General features: G+C 37.9%; 1 non-coding gene across 1 annotated transcript; it reads right to left on the bottom strand.

Annotated features, from left to right (window-relative positions):
• Positions 1–10375: 10375 nt before the first annotated feature.
• On the bottom strand, positions 10376–10483 carry LOC112773440 (small nucleolar RNA R71). The gene has a single exon (XR_003187990.1). It is a non-coding gene; the product is annotated as a small nucleolar RNA R71 (small nucleolar RNA).
• Between the last annotated feature and the right edge of the window lie 5310 nt (positions 10484–15793).

The following is a 15793-nucleotide window of genomic DNA, read 5'->3' as shown; positions in this document are numbered from 1 at the left end:
AATTTTGGGAAACATTAGTAGTGAATAAAATTGTTTGATTTTGGGTATTCATTGAAAATTTTGGAAAATGGGTACATTCATGTATGAGCTATTGAACCATATGCATTGTCTCTTACAAAAAAAAAAAGGAGACAAAGGTTGCCCCAAAGAAAAGAAAAAAAATGAATAAGAAATGCATATGTGATGTAAATGAAAGAGCATACATGAATGTGTATAAAAAGTGAGTATAGGAATGTTAGGTTGCATATTCTTGTCATTGGATTGAGAAAGGCTAAGTTGGATACTTAAACTAATCAAGGATTCAATCATTTTAGTCCACTTGGCCATATCTATCCCACCTTTACCCTAACCCCATTACAACCCCAATAAGTCCTCATGATAATTGCATTCATGCATCACTTGTTTGTTGATTGTTAGATGAAAATCAAATCCTTGAAAGCATATTTGGAAGGATATTTGAGTGATTTGACCCTAGACACCGAGTGATTAGAGTGTATACACACTTAGTGAGGGTTCAATTACTCAATTCTATGTTTTCATGTCCTTTATCATGTATTCTTGCAAGTTGCTTCATGTTGAAACTTGAATCAATTCTCTAGATTTTGCTTGCATTGAATTATCTCTTTGCCTTGCCCTATTTGTCTATACTTGCTTGGAAATTTGATTGTTCATTTTCACCAATTTCATATAGATACTATAGATAGATAGATAGATATATAGTATATACATACTTGCATGCATATAGGTAGTTGCATTTAATAAGTTGATTACCCCTTTGATCATTCTCCTTGTTAGTTTAGCATGAGGACATGCTATTGTTTAAGTATGGAGGAATTGATGAGTCCATAATTGTTGGTGTATTTTGACTCAACTTGGATGGATTCTAGCACATGAACTCACACTTAAGCACCAAAATAGCATACTTTTGTGTTTCATCCCTAATTTGATTCTAAATGTGAAAACATGTGTTTTAATGCTTAGATTAGTGATTTTAATTCCACTTTTATGTCATTCGATGCCGTGATGTGGTTTGTGAGTGATTTCAGGACTTAGAGGCAAGAATGGATGGCCAAAAGTGGAAGAAAGCATGTACAAGGGAGAAAACATGAAGAAAACAAGGAAAAGCACACACAGCGAAATTTGCGTGCGCACAGCCCTGTGTGTGCGCACAAGCGAGTATTTCTATGTGTGTGGAAGCACAAGCTAGCGTGCGCGCGCACAAGAAAGAATTTCCATGTGTGCGTACGCACAAGCACCCGTGCGTACGCACAGGTCAACTTTCTGCCGAGTGTGCAGACGCACATATCTGTGCGTCCGCACAGGACCCAACACGTGATTTCATTAATGAAACACGTGCAGCGTATTTTCAGAGGCCTCTTGGCCCATTTTGGGAAGGCTGCAATGCTGAATTGGAGTGCAATATCAAGGGGAATTCAACACATTTCATGGGGAGCTCACTTAGATAGTTTTAAAGAGTAATTAGGAGTAGGAGTAGGAGTAGTGTAGCATTGCTCTCTTAGAGTTTCATTTTTCCATTCTCATGTAGCATTTTATAGCAAGCTTAATTGTGGATTTTGATCATCTTTAATTGTAAGTACTCGTTAATTCCTCTTTAATTACATTGTCTTTATTTTCATTTCCTTTGGTTCAAGCACTTTGTTTATAATTGCAATTTTGAGTTCTTGAAGTTTTGATTGATGAATTTAATGTTTCATGCCTTCTTTATGTTTGTTTGGATATTTATTGTTGGTATTGTTGATAGTTGGTTATAGTTTGCTATTTTTCCTTGAAATTTTCCATGTTTTACTTTTATGCACACAAAGTGTTTGTGAAAATTCCAACTTTAGATTTTGAGTAAATTTTCCCACCTTGGCTTGCGGTTTAAGTTCCTAGGATACTAGAGTTATAATGTCCGACATTTAGTGATAATTCTTGGGTAGTTAGTTGATTCTTGTTTCCATTGACGCTAGCTTTTTATCAACTAGTTTGGTAAGTTAGCTAGGAGTTATGGATTAAGGTCAATTATGCTTGCTTGACTTACTCCTCGATGGTTGGGTTTGACTAGGCGAGATTGACTCATCATAATTACCATAGTTGTGGTTATGGCGATGATAGGATTCCTTGGATACTCATTCCCAAGTCAAGGCTCTTTGTTGCATTTATAGCATTTTCATTAGTTTTGATCTTGCTTCCCTTTACTTGCATTAATTCACAATTTTGCTTATCTCTTAGTTCTTTTATTGCTTAGTTCTTTTAATCTTTCATTCCTTGCTTGAAAACCCCCCTTTTCCTCACAATCGAAAGAGAAACACTTCCAATTGCGTCCTAGGGGGAACGACCCGAGGTTGAAGTACTCTTGATCTCGGTTATTATAATTTGAATCTAAAACACTTGATTGAGAGAATTCGTTGTTAGTTTGGACTATTTGTTCTTTATTTTTGCACATCATTAATTCTAAGCAAAAAACAATAAATGTCCCTAATTTGAATCCTTGGTTAGCTTAGACTAATGAGAGTGTTCATGATTTAAGTGTGGAAAAGTTGGATTTGGAAACATTTGGTTTGGGAATTGGGTATTATATATTTTTAGTGAAAATGTGAAAAGGATAGTTGAGCACATATTCTTGCATTGAATACCTTAATCATATGCATTAAGAAAAACAAAAAAAAAAAGAAACAAAATCAAAAATAAAAGAAAAATAAAAAGAAGAAAAAAAAAGCAATAAAAATGGACAAAATGCCCCGAAGTAAGTGGTGATAGCAATGCATTTGAGTTGTATTCAAATTTGGAATGCATGAATATGTGGAAAACATGGTTAATGGGTAGTTAGGTTTTCTATTTTGATTACATGGATTTTCTTAGGTTAGGTGGAAAGTTTAGGTTAATCAAGGATTCGGATTTTCGTCCACTTAACCAAATACATTCCTACCTTGACCCAAACCCCATTACAACCATTGAAAAGACCTCTTGATATGTGTATCTGTACATTAAATTTTTGTTGATTGGTAGAAGAAGAGAAAGCCTTAGAAAGTAAGATTAGTAGAGAACCGAGAGAATCAACCCTCAAACACTTGAGTGATCAGAGTGTATACACTTCCGGTGAGGGTTTGATGCTTGATTCTTTGTTCCTGGCTTTCACGAGCTTTCTTCTTGCAAGTCTATTTGTACTTTATTTTATGATTTGAATTAGTGGAATCCAGTTCATATTTGTTCTTAAAAGATTTATTTACTTTTAACCAAGTAAGTAAAAGAATTTAGCATGTAGTTGCATTCATATAGATATGTTGCATTGCCTAAGTCTCACTATTTTCCCTTTACTCTTTTGGTTCCCTTGAGCTTAGCATGAAGACATGCTAATGTTTAAGTGTCGAGAGATTGATAAATCACTATTTTATGGTAAATTTTGGATTGAATTGAGTGCATTTTGTCAATTATTTTCCCACTTATTCATGTAAATTGCATGTTTTTAAGTTTCCTTCCTAATTTTGTGCTATGATTGGAAATATGCTTCTTTGGCTTTAAATTACTAATTTTTAATCATCTTTTATTACCATTCAATGCTGTGATGTGTATGTTAAGTGATTTTAGGATTTATAGGATAGGAATGGCTTAGAAGATGGAAAGGAAGCATGCAAAACTGGAAGGAACACAAGAAATTGAAGTTTTGAGAAGCTTGTGTCCACGCGTACGCATGGCTGACTCGTACGCATGACCAAACCATAACCAAATGACGCACACGCGTGGCTAATGCCTACGTGTGGCCAGGTGCAAGGTTCAATGACGCGTATGCGTGACGAGCGTCACGTGCTGTAATTAACAGAATTCGTTGGGGGCGATTTCTGGGCTGCTTTTGACCCAGTTTCAGGCCCGAAAATAAAGACAAGAGGCTGGAGAGTGGAGCTGGACATTCATTGACATCATTCATTCACACACTTTAGGTTTTAGATGTAGAATTCTAGAGAGAGGCTCTCTCTTCTCTCTAGGTTGAGGGTTTCTTCTTTCAATTTCTCCTTAGGTTTAGATTCCAGTTTTATTTTAATTTAGTTTTCTCTTACTTTTATTTGTTCTAGCACTTTAGTTATCTACTTCTCTTATTGATTCCTTTATTTTGTCCATTTAGTTTATGAACTCTTGTGTTACTTTCAATTTCCTTTTTAATACAATTTTATGTTTCCATGTCTTTTTTTATGTTTGCCTTGGTTTCTCTTATTGCTTTCTTGCTTGTGTTAGTTATAGCTTTTATTAATTCTTGCATTTTATGATGTTTCTCTTTATTGCATTCTATGTGTTTGATGAAATGTCTCTTTTAGCTATAGATTAGATTTTTCTATTCTAGGCTTGGGTTGGTAACTTGCGTGACCTTGAGTTGCTAATGCCCAAGTGATTGATGGTTGATGTCCATTGACACTAGCTTTCACTAATTCGATTAGTGAGTGGCTAGTTCTTATGGATTGAGATTGATGAAGCTCATTTGACCTTCCTTCAATTGTTAGAGGATGACTAAATGAGATTGATCCCTACAACTATCATATTGTGGTTAGTGACAAGGATAGAGATTCTTAACCATTAACCATTGCCAAGACCTTTTTACCATTTGAGTTTTTCTTACTTTCTTGCTATTTACATTTCTTGTTCCTTATTTCAAAACCCCAAAAAGAAGTACATCATAACCAATAATAAACACAATTTCCTGTAATTCCTTGAGAGACGACCCAAGGTTTGAATACTTCGGTTTATTTTTATTAGGGTTTGTACTTGTGACAACCTAATTAAACGTTGACCGAGGATTGCTTGTCGGTTTAGAACTATACTTGCAATGAAGTTATTTTGAGAAATTCTTTACCGACGAAAATCCTCCGTCACCTATCCCAATCACCTCTGTAGCAGTGACATCAGTGGTTCTGGATAAGGACGACCATACTAAACAGAGACATTAACATATGCTATTGTATTCAGAACAAAATATAGTAGAGAAATAAAATCGGGAAGCAAAGCATGAGCAAGAGTGCTACAATTTCAAGAATGGAATTGGGAACGCAGGGGAAGCTGCTGTCGGGCAATAGCAGTGGTACTTCCCTTCAGGCTTGATGGTGATTGAACTGTGATGGAGAGGCTTCCGTCGACGGCGATGGCGACGACGGCGTGTGGCATTGGCAGCGACGACTCCAGTATGGCGACGAGAACGAAGTTCTTCTCAGTTAGTGGCTCACAGCTTGCAGTTTCCTCTCAACGTCTCTCTCTTATATCTGTTCCAAAGGAGCGGCCTCAACTGGCACCAGCGGCGGACTTCACCCATGGCGATGGCAACGGCTCAGACAACAGTGACGGCACATGACGGCACGCGACGACAGCGACGAGTCCCTCTTTGTGCGATGTTGACTCCACGCCTCCCTCTTTCTTCTACTCGAACCTGACGGCGGACTCCAAGGCGGTGGTAGGAAGCTCGATGGCGTTCGGTCTCCACAGCAACAACAGTGAGACACCGGTGATGGCGAGCCGAACAGTGAATGGACGGTGACATGGCGCAGCTCCCTCTCTTCCTCTCTGTGGCTGGTGTGGGTGTGTTGTGCGTTGAGTATGTGAAGGAGAAAGGGGGTGAAGGATGCATGTTTCTGTCTCTGGGGAAAAGGGAGAATTAGGGTTTTCTGAATTAATTTGGGGATTTTTGGGATTTAGTGTTAGAAATTAGAAATTTTATAAAAGAATAAAGGATAAATATGAATAGATATTTTGATAAAATTGGAGGGTAGAGTAATTTTAAAACCAAATATACTCTCTTAAAAATATTTAAAAACATTATTTATCAACATGTTGCTAAGTTTAATGAATTATTTTTAATTTAAATTATAAAATGAATATATTAATCAAATTCTATATAATATAGTTTAAATCCAAAATATCAATTATCTGGTTAAATCATACACCCTTGTATTATTTTTCCATCACCAAAACTTTAATTTCAATAAAATAACTAATTATAATAAAATTACACAAGAACGTTAATTAACTTAAACTCAATATTTATAAAATCAATTTAATTATTCTTAACAGATTATTTTCTAAAAATAAAAAATTCGAATTAAATTATAAATTATTCATAATAAAAGTTACTTAAATTAAGTTATATAATTCTTTCTTTTTTTTTAATTACTGAAATTATATAAAATATTCAATTATAATAAAGATTATATAAAAATATTAATTAATTTAAACTGTAATTATTATAAAAAAATTACATATAACTCCTAATTATTTTTAAATTCAAAGTATCATAGAGTTTTATTTAATTACTTTCAGTAAAATAATTTTCTTAAAATAAAATCCTCAACAAATATAATAAATTTAATTATCCAAAAAGTTGGGATGTTACAAGGGTTATGTTGAGGAAGGGGTTCATAGGCATATGGTAGTGGTTGATAACCACAAGGAGGTCCACCATATCCATTAGATTGGTATGCACCATGGGACTGATTATGCTCATAGTATGCTGGAGGAGGTTGTTGCCATGAAGATTGTCCATATGCTTGAGGCTCCTCCTAAGTTTGATTTCTCCATCCTTGATGCATATCCTCATTGAAATTCCCATTTCCTACATAGTTAGAACCAAACTCATAGCCAAAAGGGTGAGAATTCATAGTAGAAAGAATTCATAAAACTATGCTATTTCAATGAATAAATGTGAAAAATTTTGATAAAATCCACCAAATTTAACACAAGATAAACCATAAAATTATGGTTTATTAGGGCACAAGTCTCAAATATGCCTTTCCAGATATATCAATTTGTGCATATACGTCATATAGCCGAAGCCATATCAGTCTGACTTTCAATTAGTGCAAAGTTGTACGGCATTGTCACATCAATTAACTTTCATTCTAGAAAACAATTTTCAGTCTATGGGCATCTCCATCCTTACAATTTTGCACTAAGCGAGTAGACTCGAAGTCCTTAACTTGCTAGGTAATGAGCGGATAATTTATACACTTTTTGGCATTGTTTTTAGTATGTTTTTAGTATGTTTTAGCTAGTTTTTATTATATTTTTATTAGTTTTTATTTAAAATTCACTTTTCTGGACTTTACTATGAGTTTGTGTGTTTTTCTGTGATTTCAGGTAATTTCTGGCTGAAATTGAGGGACCTGAGCAAAAATCTGATTCAGAGGCTAAAAAGGACTGCAGATGTTGTTGGATTCTGACCTCCCTGCACTAGAAGTGGATTTTCTGGAGCTACAAACCGGCGTTGGAAAGTAGACATTCAGGGCTTTTCAGCAATATATAATAGTCCATACTTTGCCCGAGATTTGATGGCCCAAACCGGCGTTCAAAGTCAGCATCAGAATTCCCAGCGTTAAACGCCGGAACTGGCACCAAAGTTGGAGTTAAACGCCCAAACTGGCACGAAAGCTGGCGTTTAACTCCAAGAGAAGTCTCTACACGAAAATGCTTCAATGCTCAGCCCAAGCACACACCAAGTGGGCCCGGAAGAAGATTTCTGCATTAATTACTGATTTCTGTAACCCTAGGCTACTAGTTCTCTATAAATAGGACCTCATACTATTGTATTTTCATCTTTGATAAGGCTAATCTTTGAGTAGTTCTATGCTACCTTAGATCACGTTTTGGGGCTGGCCTTATGGCCATGCCTAGACCTTGTTCTTATGTATTTTCAACGGTGGAGTTTCTACACACCATAGATTAAGGTGTGGAGCTCTGCTGTACCTCGAGTATCAATGCAATTACTATTGTTCTTCTATTCAATTCAGCTTGTTCTTGTTCTAAGATATCACTCGCTCTTCAACTTGATGAATGTGATGATCCGTGACACTCATCATCATTCTCACCTATGAACGTGTGCCTGACAACCACCTCCGTTCTACCTTCGATTGAGTGTTTATCTCTTGGATTCCTTAATCAGGATCTTCGTGGTATAAGCTAGAATTGATGGCGGCATTCTTGAGAATCCGGAAAGTCTAAACCTTGTCTGTGGTATTCCGAGTAGGATTCAAGGATTGAATGACTGTGACGAGCTTCAAACTCGTGATTGTGGGGTGTTAGTGACAGACGCAAAAGAATCACTGGATTCTATTCCGACATGATCGAGAACCGACAGATGAATAGCCGTGCTGTGACAGAGTGCGTTGAACATTTTCACTGAGAGAACGGGATTGTAGCCACTGACAACGGTGATGCCCAACATACAGCTTGCCATGGAAAGGAGTAAGAAGGATTGGATGAAGACAGTAGGAAAGCAGAGAGGCGGGAGGGACAAAGCATCTTCATACGCTTATCTGAAATTCTCACCAATGAATTAAATAAGTATCTCTATCTTTATTTTATGTTTTATTTATCTTTTAATCATTCATCATCCATAACCATTTGAATCCGCCTGACTGAGATCTACAAGATGACCATAGCTTGCTTCATACCAACAATCTCCGTGGGATCGACCCTTACTCACGTAAGGTTTATTACTTGGATGACCCAGTGCACTTGCTGGTTAGTTGTGCGAAGTTGTGATAAAGAGTTGAGATTACAATTGAGCGTACCATGTTGATGGCACCATTGATGATCACAATTTCGTGCACCATGTTTTTGGCGCCGTTGCCCGGGATTGTTCGAGTTTGGACAACTGACGGTTCATCTTGTTGCTTAGATTAGGTACTTTTCAGAATTTTTAAGAATGAATTCTAGAGTTTCAAGGTGATGTTCTTACCATCACAAAAGCTGATTGATTCCCATCAATTTAGCTATTGAATGTAATGTCCCGCTGAAGCTTGGCCAAACATGTCTAATCTTTTTAGACTGAAGCTTTAGACTAACATTGCATGATTCCTGGAATTCTTATTAAAAGTTTTGATTCTCTTTATTTTCTTTTTTATATAATTTTTGAAAATCACAAAAAAATTTATAAAACCATAAAAATCAAAAATATTTTATGTTTGAGTCTAGTATCAACTTTTAAGTTTGGTGTCTTGCATGCATTGTTTATTTGATCTTAGTTGCATTTTTATTGATTCCCATCATCAAAAATTCAAAAATATTTTTAAAACTATGTCTTTTCAAGTCAATAATACAGAGAATTGAAGATTCAGAACATTCAGCAGAGGAATCAAACAGAAAAAGCTGGGCGTTCAAAACGCCCAGTGAAGAAGGAAAACTGGCGTTTAAACGCCAGCCAGGGTACCTGGCTGGGAGTTTAACGCCAGGATGACACTAGAGGGAAGATTTTGTTTTTAATTCACATTTTTTTCAAGTTTTCATAATTTTTCAAAATCAAATCTTTTTCAAATCACATCTTTTCAATCATATCTCTTTCAAAATCAATTTCTTTCCATTTTATATTTATTTTTACCATTTTCAAAAATCCTTGCTTCAATTCAAGATTTACTTCAAAAATTTTCAAGTTGTTACTTGCTTATTAAGAAAGGATCAAATTTTAAATTTTAGAATCACATCTTTTAATTTCTTGATAGTCAAGTAATCAACTTTAATTTTAAAAATCTTCTTTTTCTAAATTGATTTTCAATCATATCTATTCAAACATATCTTTTCAATCACATCTTTTTCAAAATTAATTTTTTTCAATCATATCTTTTTCTAATTTCAAAATCTTTTTAATTTATTTTCGAAAATTCTTCCCCTCTTCTCACATCCTTCTATTTAAGGACTAACACTCCTCCATTATCAATAATTCGAATTTTATCTCTCTTGATAAGTTCGAATTCTTCTCCTTCTACCTCCTCTTTCTATTCTTCTTTTCCTCTGACACCTCAAGGAATCTCTATACTGTGACATAGAGGATTCCATACTTTTTTGTTCTCTTCTCTTTCATATGAGCAGGAGAAAAGACAAAGGCATTCTTGTTGAGGCTGACCCTGAACCTGAAAGGACCTTAAAGCGAAAGCTAAGAGAAGCTAAGGCACAACTCTCTGAAGAGGACCTAACAGAAATCTTCAAACTAGAAGAAGATATGGCAGCCGAAAACAACAACAATGCCAACAATGCAAGGAAGGTGCTTGGTGACTTTACTGCACCTACTCCCGACTTCTATAGGAGAAGCATCTCAATCCCTGCCATTGGAGCAAACAACTTTGAGCTGAAGCCTCAATTAGTTTCTCTAATGCAACAGAACTGCAAGTTTCATGGACTTCCATTGGAAGATCCTCATCAGTTTTTAGCTGAATTCTTGCAAATCTGTGACTCTGTCAAGACCAATGGGGTTGACCCTGAGGTCTACAGACTTATGCTATTCCCTTTTTCTGTAAGAGACAGAGCTAGGATATGGTTGGACTCACAACCTAAAGAAAGCCTGAACTCTTGGGAAAAGCTAGTCAATGCCTTCTTGGCAAAGTTCTTTCCACCTCAAAAATTGAGTAAGCTTAGAGTGGAAGTCCAAACCTTCAAACAGAAGGAAGGTGAATCCCTCTATGAAGCTTGGGAAAGATACAAACAATTGATCAAAAAGTGTCCTTCTGACATGCTTTCTGAATGGAGCATCATAGGTATCTTCTATGATGGTCTGTCTGAACTGTCCAAGATGTCATTGGACAGCTCTGCTGGAGGATCTCTTCATCTGAAGAAGACACCTACAGAAGCTCAGGAACTCATTGGAATGGTTGCAAATAACCAATTCATGTACACTTCTGAGAGGAATCCTGTGAATAATGGGACAAGTCAGAAGAATGGAGTTCTTGAGATTGATACTCTGAATGCCATATTGGCTCAGAATAAAATATTAACCCAACAAGTTAATATGATTTCTCAGAGTCTGTCTGGAATACAAGCAGCAACAGGCAGTACTAAGGAAGCTTCCTCTGAGGAAGAAGCTTATGATCCTGAGAACCCAGCAATGGAAGAGGTGAATTACATGGGAGAATCCTATGGAAACACCTACAATCCTTCATGGAGAAATCATCCAAATCTCTCATGGAAGGACCAACAGAGGCCTCAACAAGGCTTCAACAACAATAATGGTGGAAGAAATAGGTTTAGCAATGGCAAGCCTTTTCCATCATCTTCTCAGCAACAGACAGAGAATTCTAAGCAGAGCCACTCTGACTTAGCAACCATGGTCTCTGATCTGATTAAAACCACTCAAAGTTTCATGACTGAAACAAGGTCCTCCATTAGAAACTTAGAGGCACAAGTGGGTCAGCTGAGTAAGAAAGTTACTGAACTCCCTCCTAGTACTCTTCCAAGCAATACAGAAGAAAATCCAAAAGGAAAGTGCAAAGCCATCAACATGGCCGAATTTAGAGAGGAAGAAGAGGCAGTGATCGCCACTGAGGAAGACCTCAATGGACATCCACTGGCCTCCAATGAGTTCCCTAATGAGGAACCATGGGACTCTGAGGCTCACACTGAGACCATAGAGATTCCATTGGATTTACTTCTGCCATTCATGAGCTCTGATGAGTACTCTTCCTCTGAAGAGGATGAAGATGTTACTGAAGAGCAAGTTGCTAAGTACCTTGGAGCAATCATGAAGCTAAATGACAAGTTATTTGGTAATGAGACTTGGGAGGATGAACCCCCTTTGCTCACCAAAGAACTGGATGACTTGACTAGGCAGAGATTACCTCAAAAGAAACAGGATCCGGGGAAGTTCTCAATACCTTGTACCATAGACACCATGACCTTTGAGAAGGCTCTGTGTGACCTAGGGTCAAGTGTAAACCTCATGCCTCTCTCTGTAATGGAGAAGCTAGGGATCCTTGAGGTACAAGCTGCAAGAATCTCTCTAGAGATGGCAGACAATTCAAGAAAATAAGCTTATGGACTTGTAGTGAATGTCTTGGTAAAGGTTGGAGACCACTACATCCATGCTGATTTCATAGTCCTAGAGACTGGGAAGTGCATGGATGAATCCATCATCCTTGGCAGACCCTTCCTAGCCACAGCAAAGGCTGTGATTGATGTTGACAGAGGAGAATTGATCATTCAAGTGAATAAAGACTCCCTTGTGTTTAAGGCTCAAGGATATCCCTCTGCAACCATGGAGAGGAAGCATGAAGAGCTTCTCTCAAAACAGAGTCAAACAGAGCCCCCACAGTCAAACTCTAAGTTTGGTGTTGGGAGGCCACAACCAAACTCTAAGTTTGGTGTTGAACCCCCACATTCAAACTCTAAGTTTGGTGTTGGGAGGTTCCAACATTGCTCTGAACATCTGTGAGGCTCCATGAGAGCCCACTGTCAAGCTACTAACATTAAAGAAGCGCTTGTTGGGAGGCAACCCAATTCTATTATATCTATCTATTTTCCATTGTTATTTTATGTTTTCTGTAGGTTGATGATCATGTGAAGTCACAAAAACAATTGAAAAAGCAAAAACAGAATGAAAAACAGAGAAAAAATAGCACACCCTGGAGGAAAAGCTTGCTGGCGTTTAAACGCCAGTAAGGGCAGCAAATGGGCATTTAATGCCCAGTCTGGCACCATTCTGGGCGTTTAACGCCAGAAAGGGGCACCAGACTAGCGTTAAACGCCAGAAAAGGGCAGCAGCCCGGTGTTTAACGCCAGAATTGGCAGAAAGGGCGTTTTTGCACGCCACTCAGTGCAGCGATGAGCTATCCTTGACACCTCAGGATCTGTGGACTCCACAGGATCTCCACCTACCCCACCACTCTCTCTCTTCTTCACCCATTCACCAATCACCTCAATACCTCTTCCCCAAAAACCCCTCACCAATCAAATCCCACCATTCTCTTCACCACTCACATCCATCCTACATAAAACCCCACCTACCTCACCATCCAAATTCAAACCACTTTCCCTCCCAAACCCACCCATACTAGCCAAACCCTACACCCCTCTCAACTCCTATATAAACCCATCTTCACTCCTTCATTTTCACACAACCTCAACACCACTTCTCCCCCTTGGCCGAACCACAAAGCCTCCTCCATCTCCTCCATTCGTCTTCTTCTTCTACTCTTTTCTTTCTTCTTTTGCTCGAGGACGAGCAAACCTTCTAAGTTTGGTGTGGTAAAAGCGTTGCTTTTTGTTTTTCCATAACCATTTATGGCACCTAAGGCCGGAGAAACCTCTAGAAAGAGGAAAGGGAAGGCAAAAGCTTCCACCTCCGAGTCATGGGAGATTGAGAGATTCCTCTTAAGGGTGCATCAAGATCACTTCTATAAAGTTGTGGCCATGAAGAAGGTGATCCCCGAGGTCCCTTTTAAACTCAAAAAGAGTGAATATCCGGAGATCCGACATGAGATCCGAAGAAGATGTTGGGAAGTTCTCACCAACCCCATTCAACAAGTCGGGATCTTAATGGTTCAAGAGTTCTATGCCAATGCATGGATCACCAAGAACCATGATCAAAGTGTGAACCCGGACCCAAAGAATTGGCTTACAATGGTTCGGGGAAAACACTTAGATTTTAGTCCAGAAAATGTAAAGTTGGCATTCAACTTGCCCATGATGCAAAGAGATAAACACCCCTACACTAGAAGGGTCAACTTTGATCAAAGGTTGGACCAAGTCCTCATAGACATTTATGAAGAGGGCGCTCAATGGAAGAGAGATTCAAGAGGAAAGCCGGTTTACTTAAGAAGGCATGACCTCAAGCCCGTGGCTAGGGGATGGTTGGAGCTTATCCAACGTTCAATCATTCCCACTAGCAACCGGTCTGAAGCTACTATAGACCGGGCCATCATGATTCATAGCATCATGATTGGAGAGGAAGTAGAAGTTCATGAGGTTATATCCCAAGAACTCTATAAGGTGGCGGACAAGTCCTCCACTATGGCAATGTTAGCCTTCCCTCATCTCATTTGTCACCTTTGCAATTCAGTTGGAATTGACATAGAGGGAGACATCCTCATTGATGAGGACAAGCCCATCACTAAGAAAAGGATGGAGCAAACAAGAGAACCTCATCAAGAGCATGAGGAATTTCCTCATCATGAAATCCCTGAGATGTCTCAAGGGATGCACTTCCCCCACAAAATTATTGGGAGCAAATCGACACCACCCTAGGAGAATTGAGTTCCAATATGGGACAACTAAGGGTGGAGCACCAAGAACATTCCATCCTCCTCCATGAAATTAGAGAAGATCAAAGAATCATGAGAGAGGAGCAACAAAGGCAAGGAAGAGACATTGAGGAGCTCAAGCACTCCATAAGATCTTCAAGAGGAAGAACAAGCCGCCATCACTAAGGTGGACCCGTTCTTTAATTTCCTTGTTCTTTATTTTCTATTTTTCAAAAATTGTGCTCTATGTTTATTTATGTTTGTGTCTTATGATCATTAGTGTCTTAGTGTCTATGCCTTAAATCTATGAGTATCCTATGAATCCATCACCTTTCTTAAATGAAAAATGTTTTTAATTAAAAAAAAAAGAAAAAGAAGTGCATGAATTTCAAATTTTAAAATAGTTTAATTATCTTGATGTGGTGGCAATGTTATTGTTCTTCTGAATGAATGCATGAACAGTGCATATTTTTGAATTTGATTGTTCATGAATGTTAAAATTGTTGGCTCTTGAAAGAATGAAAGAAAAAGGAGAAATGTTATTTGATGATCTGAAAAATCATAAAATTGATTCTTGAAGCAAGAAAAAGCAGTGAAAAGCTTGCAAAAAAAAAGAGAAAGAAAAAGAAAAAGAAAAAGCAAGCAGAAAAAGCCAATACCCCTTAAAACCAAAAGGCAAGGGTGATAAAAAGGATCCAAGGCTTTGAGCATCAGTGGATAGGAGGGCCCACAAGAATAAAATCCTGGCCTAAGCGGCTAAACCAAGCTGTCCCTAACCATGTGCTTGTGGCGTGAAGGTGTCAAGTGAAAACTTGAGACTGAGCGGTTAAAGTCGATGTCCAAAGCAAAAAAGAAGAGTGTGCTTAAGAACCTTGGAAACCTCTAATTGGGGACTTTAGCAAAGCTAAGTCACAATCTGAAAAGGTTCACCCAGTTATGTGTCTGTGGCATTTATGTATCCGGTGGTAATACTGGAAAAAAAAGTGCTTAGGGCCACGGCTAAGATTCATAAAGTAGCTGTGTTCAAGAATCAACATACTTAACTAGGAGAATCAATAACACTATCTGGATTCTGAGTTCCTATAGATGCCAATCATTCTGAACTTCAAAGGATAAAGTGAGATGCCAAAACTGTTCAGAAGCAAAAAGCTAAAAGCCCCGCTCATCTAATTAATACTGATCTTCATAGATGTTTTTGGAATTCATTGTATATTCTCTTCTTTTTTTATCCTATTTGATTTTCAGTTGCTTGGGGACAAGCAACAATTTAAGTTTGGTGTTGTGATGAGCGGATAATTTATACGCTTTTTGGCATTGTTTTTAGTATGTTTTTAGTATGTTTTAGCTAGTTTTTATTATATTTTTATTAGTTTTTTTTTAAATTAACTTTTCTGGACTTTACTATGAGTTTGTGTATTTTTCTGTGATTTGAGGTATTTTCTGGCTAAAATTGAGGGACCTGAGCAAAAATCTGATTCAGAGGCTGAAAAGGACTGCAGATGCTGTTGGATTCTGACCGCCCTGCACTCGAAGTGGATTTTCTGGAGCAATAGAAGCCCAATTGGCGCGCTCTCAATTGCGTTGGAAAGTAGACATCCAGAGCTTTTCAGCAATATATAATAGTTCATACTTTGCCCGAGATTTGATGGCCCAAATCGGCGTTCAAAGTCAGCATCAGAATTCCCAGCGTTAAACGCCGGAACTGGCACCAAAGTGGGAGTGAAACGACCAAACTGGCACGAAAGCTGGCGTTTAACTCCAAGAGAAGTCTCTACACGAAAATGCTTCAATGCTCAGCCTAAGCACACACCAAG

Source organism: Arachis hypogaea, chromosome 18 (genome assembly GCF_003086295.3).
Source record: "Arachis hypogaea cultivar Tifrunner chromosome 18, arahy.Tifrunner.gnm2.J5K5, whole genome shotgun sequence".
Classification (NCBI taxonomy): Eukaryota; Viridiplantae; Streptophyta; class Magnoliopsida; order Fabales; family Fabaceae; genus Arachis; species Arachis hypogaea.
The sequence above is the reverse complement of the archived record's forward strand: the minus strand, read 5'-3'. Positions and strand labels throughout refer to the sequence as shown.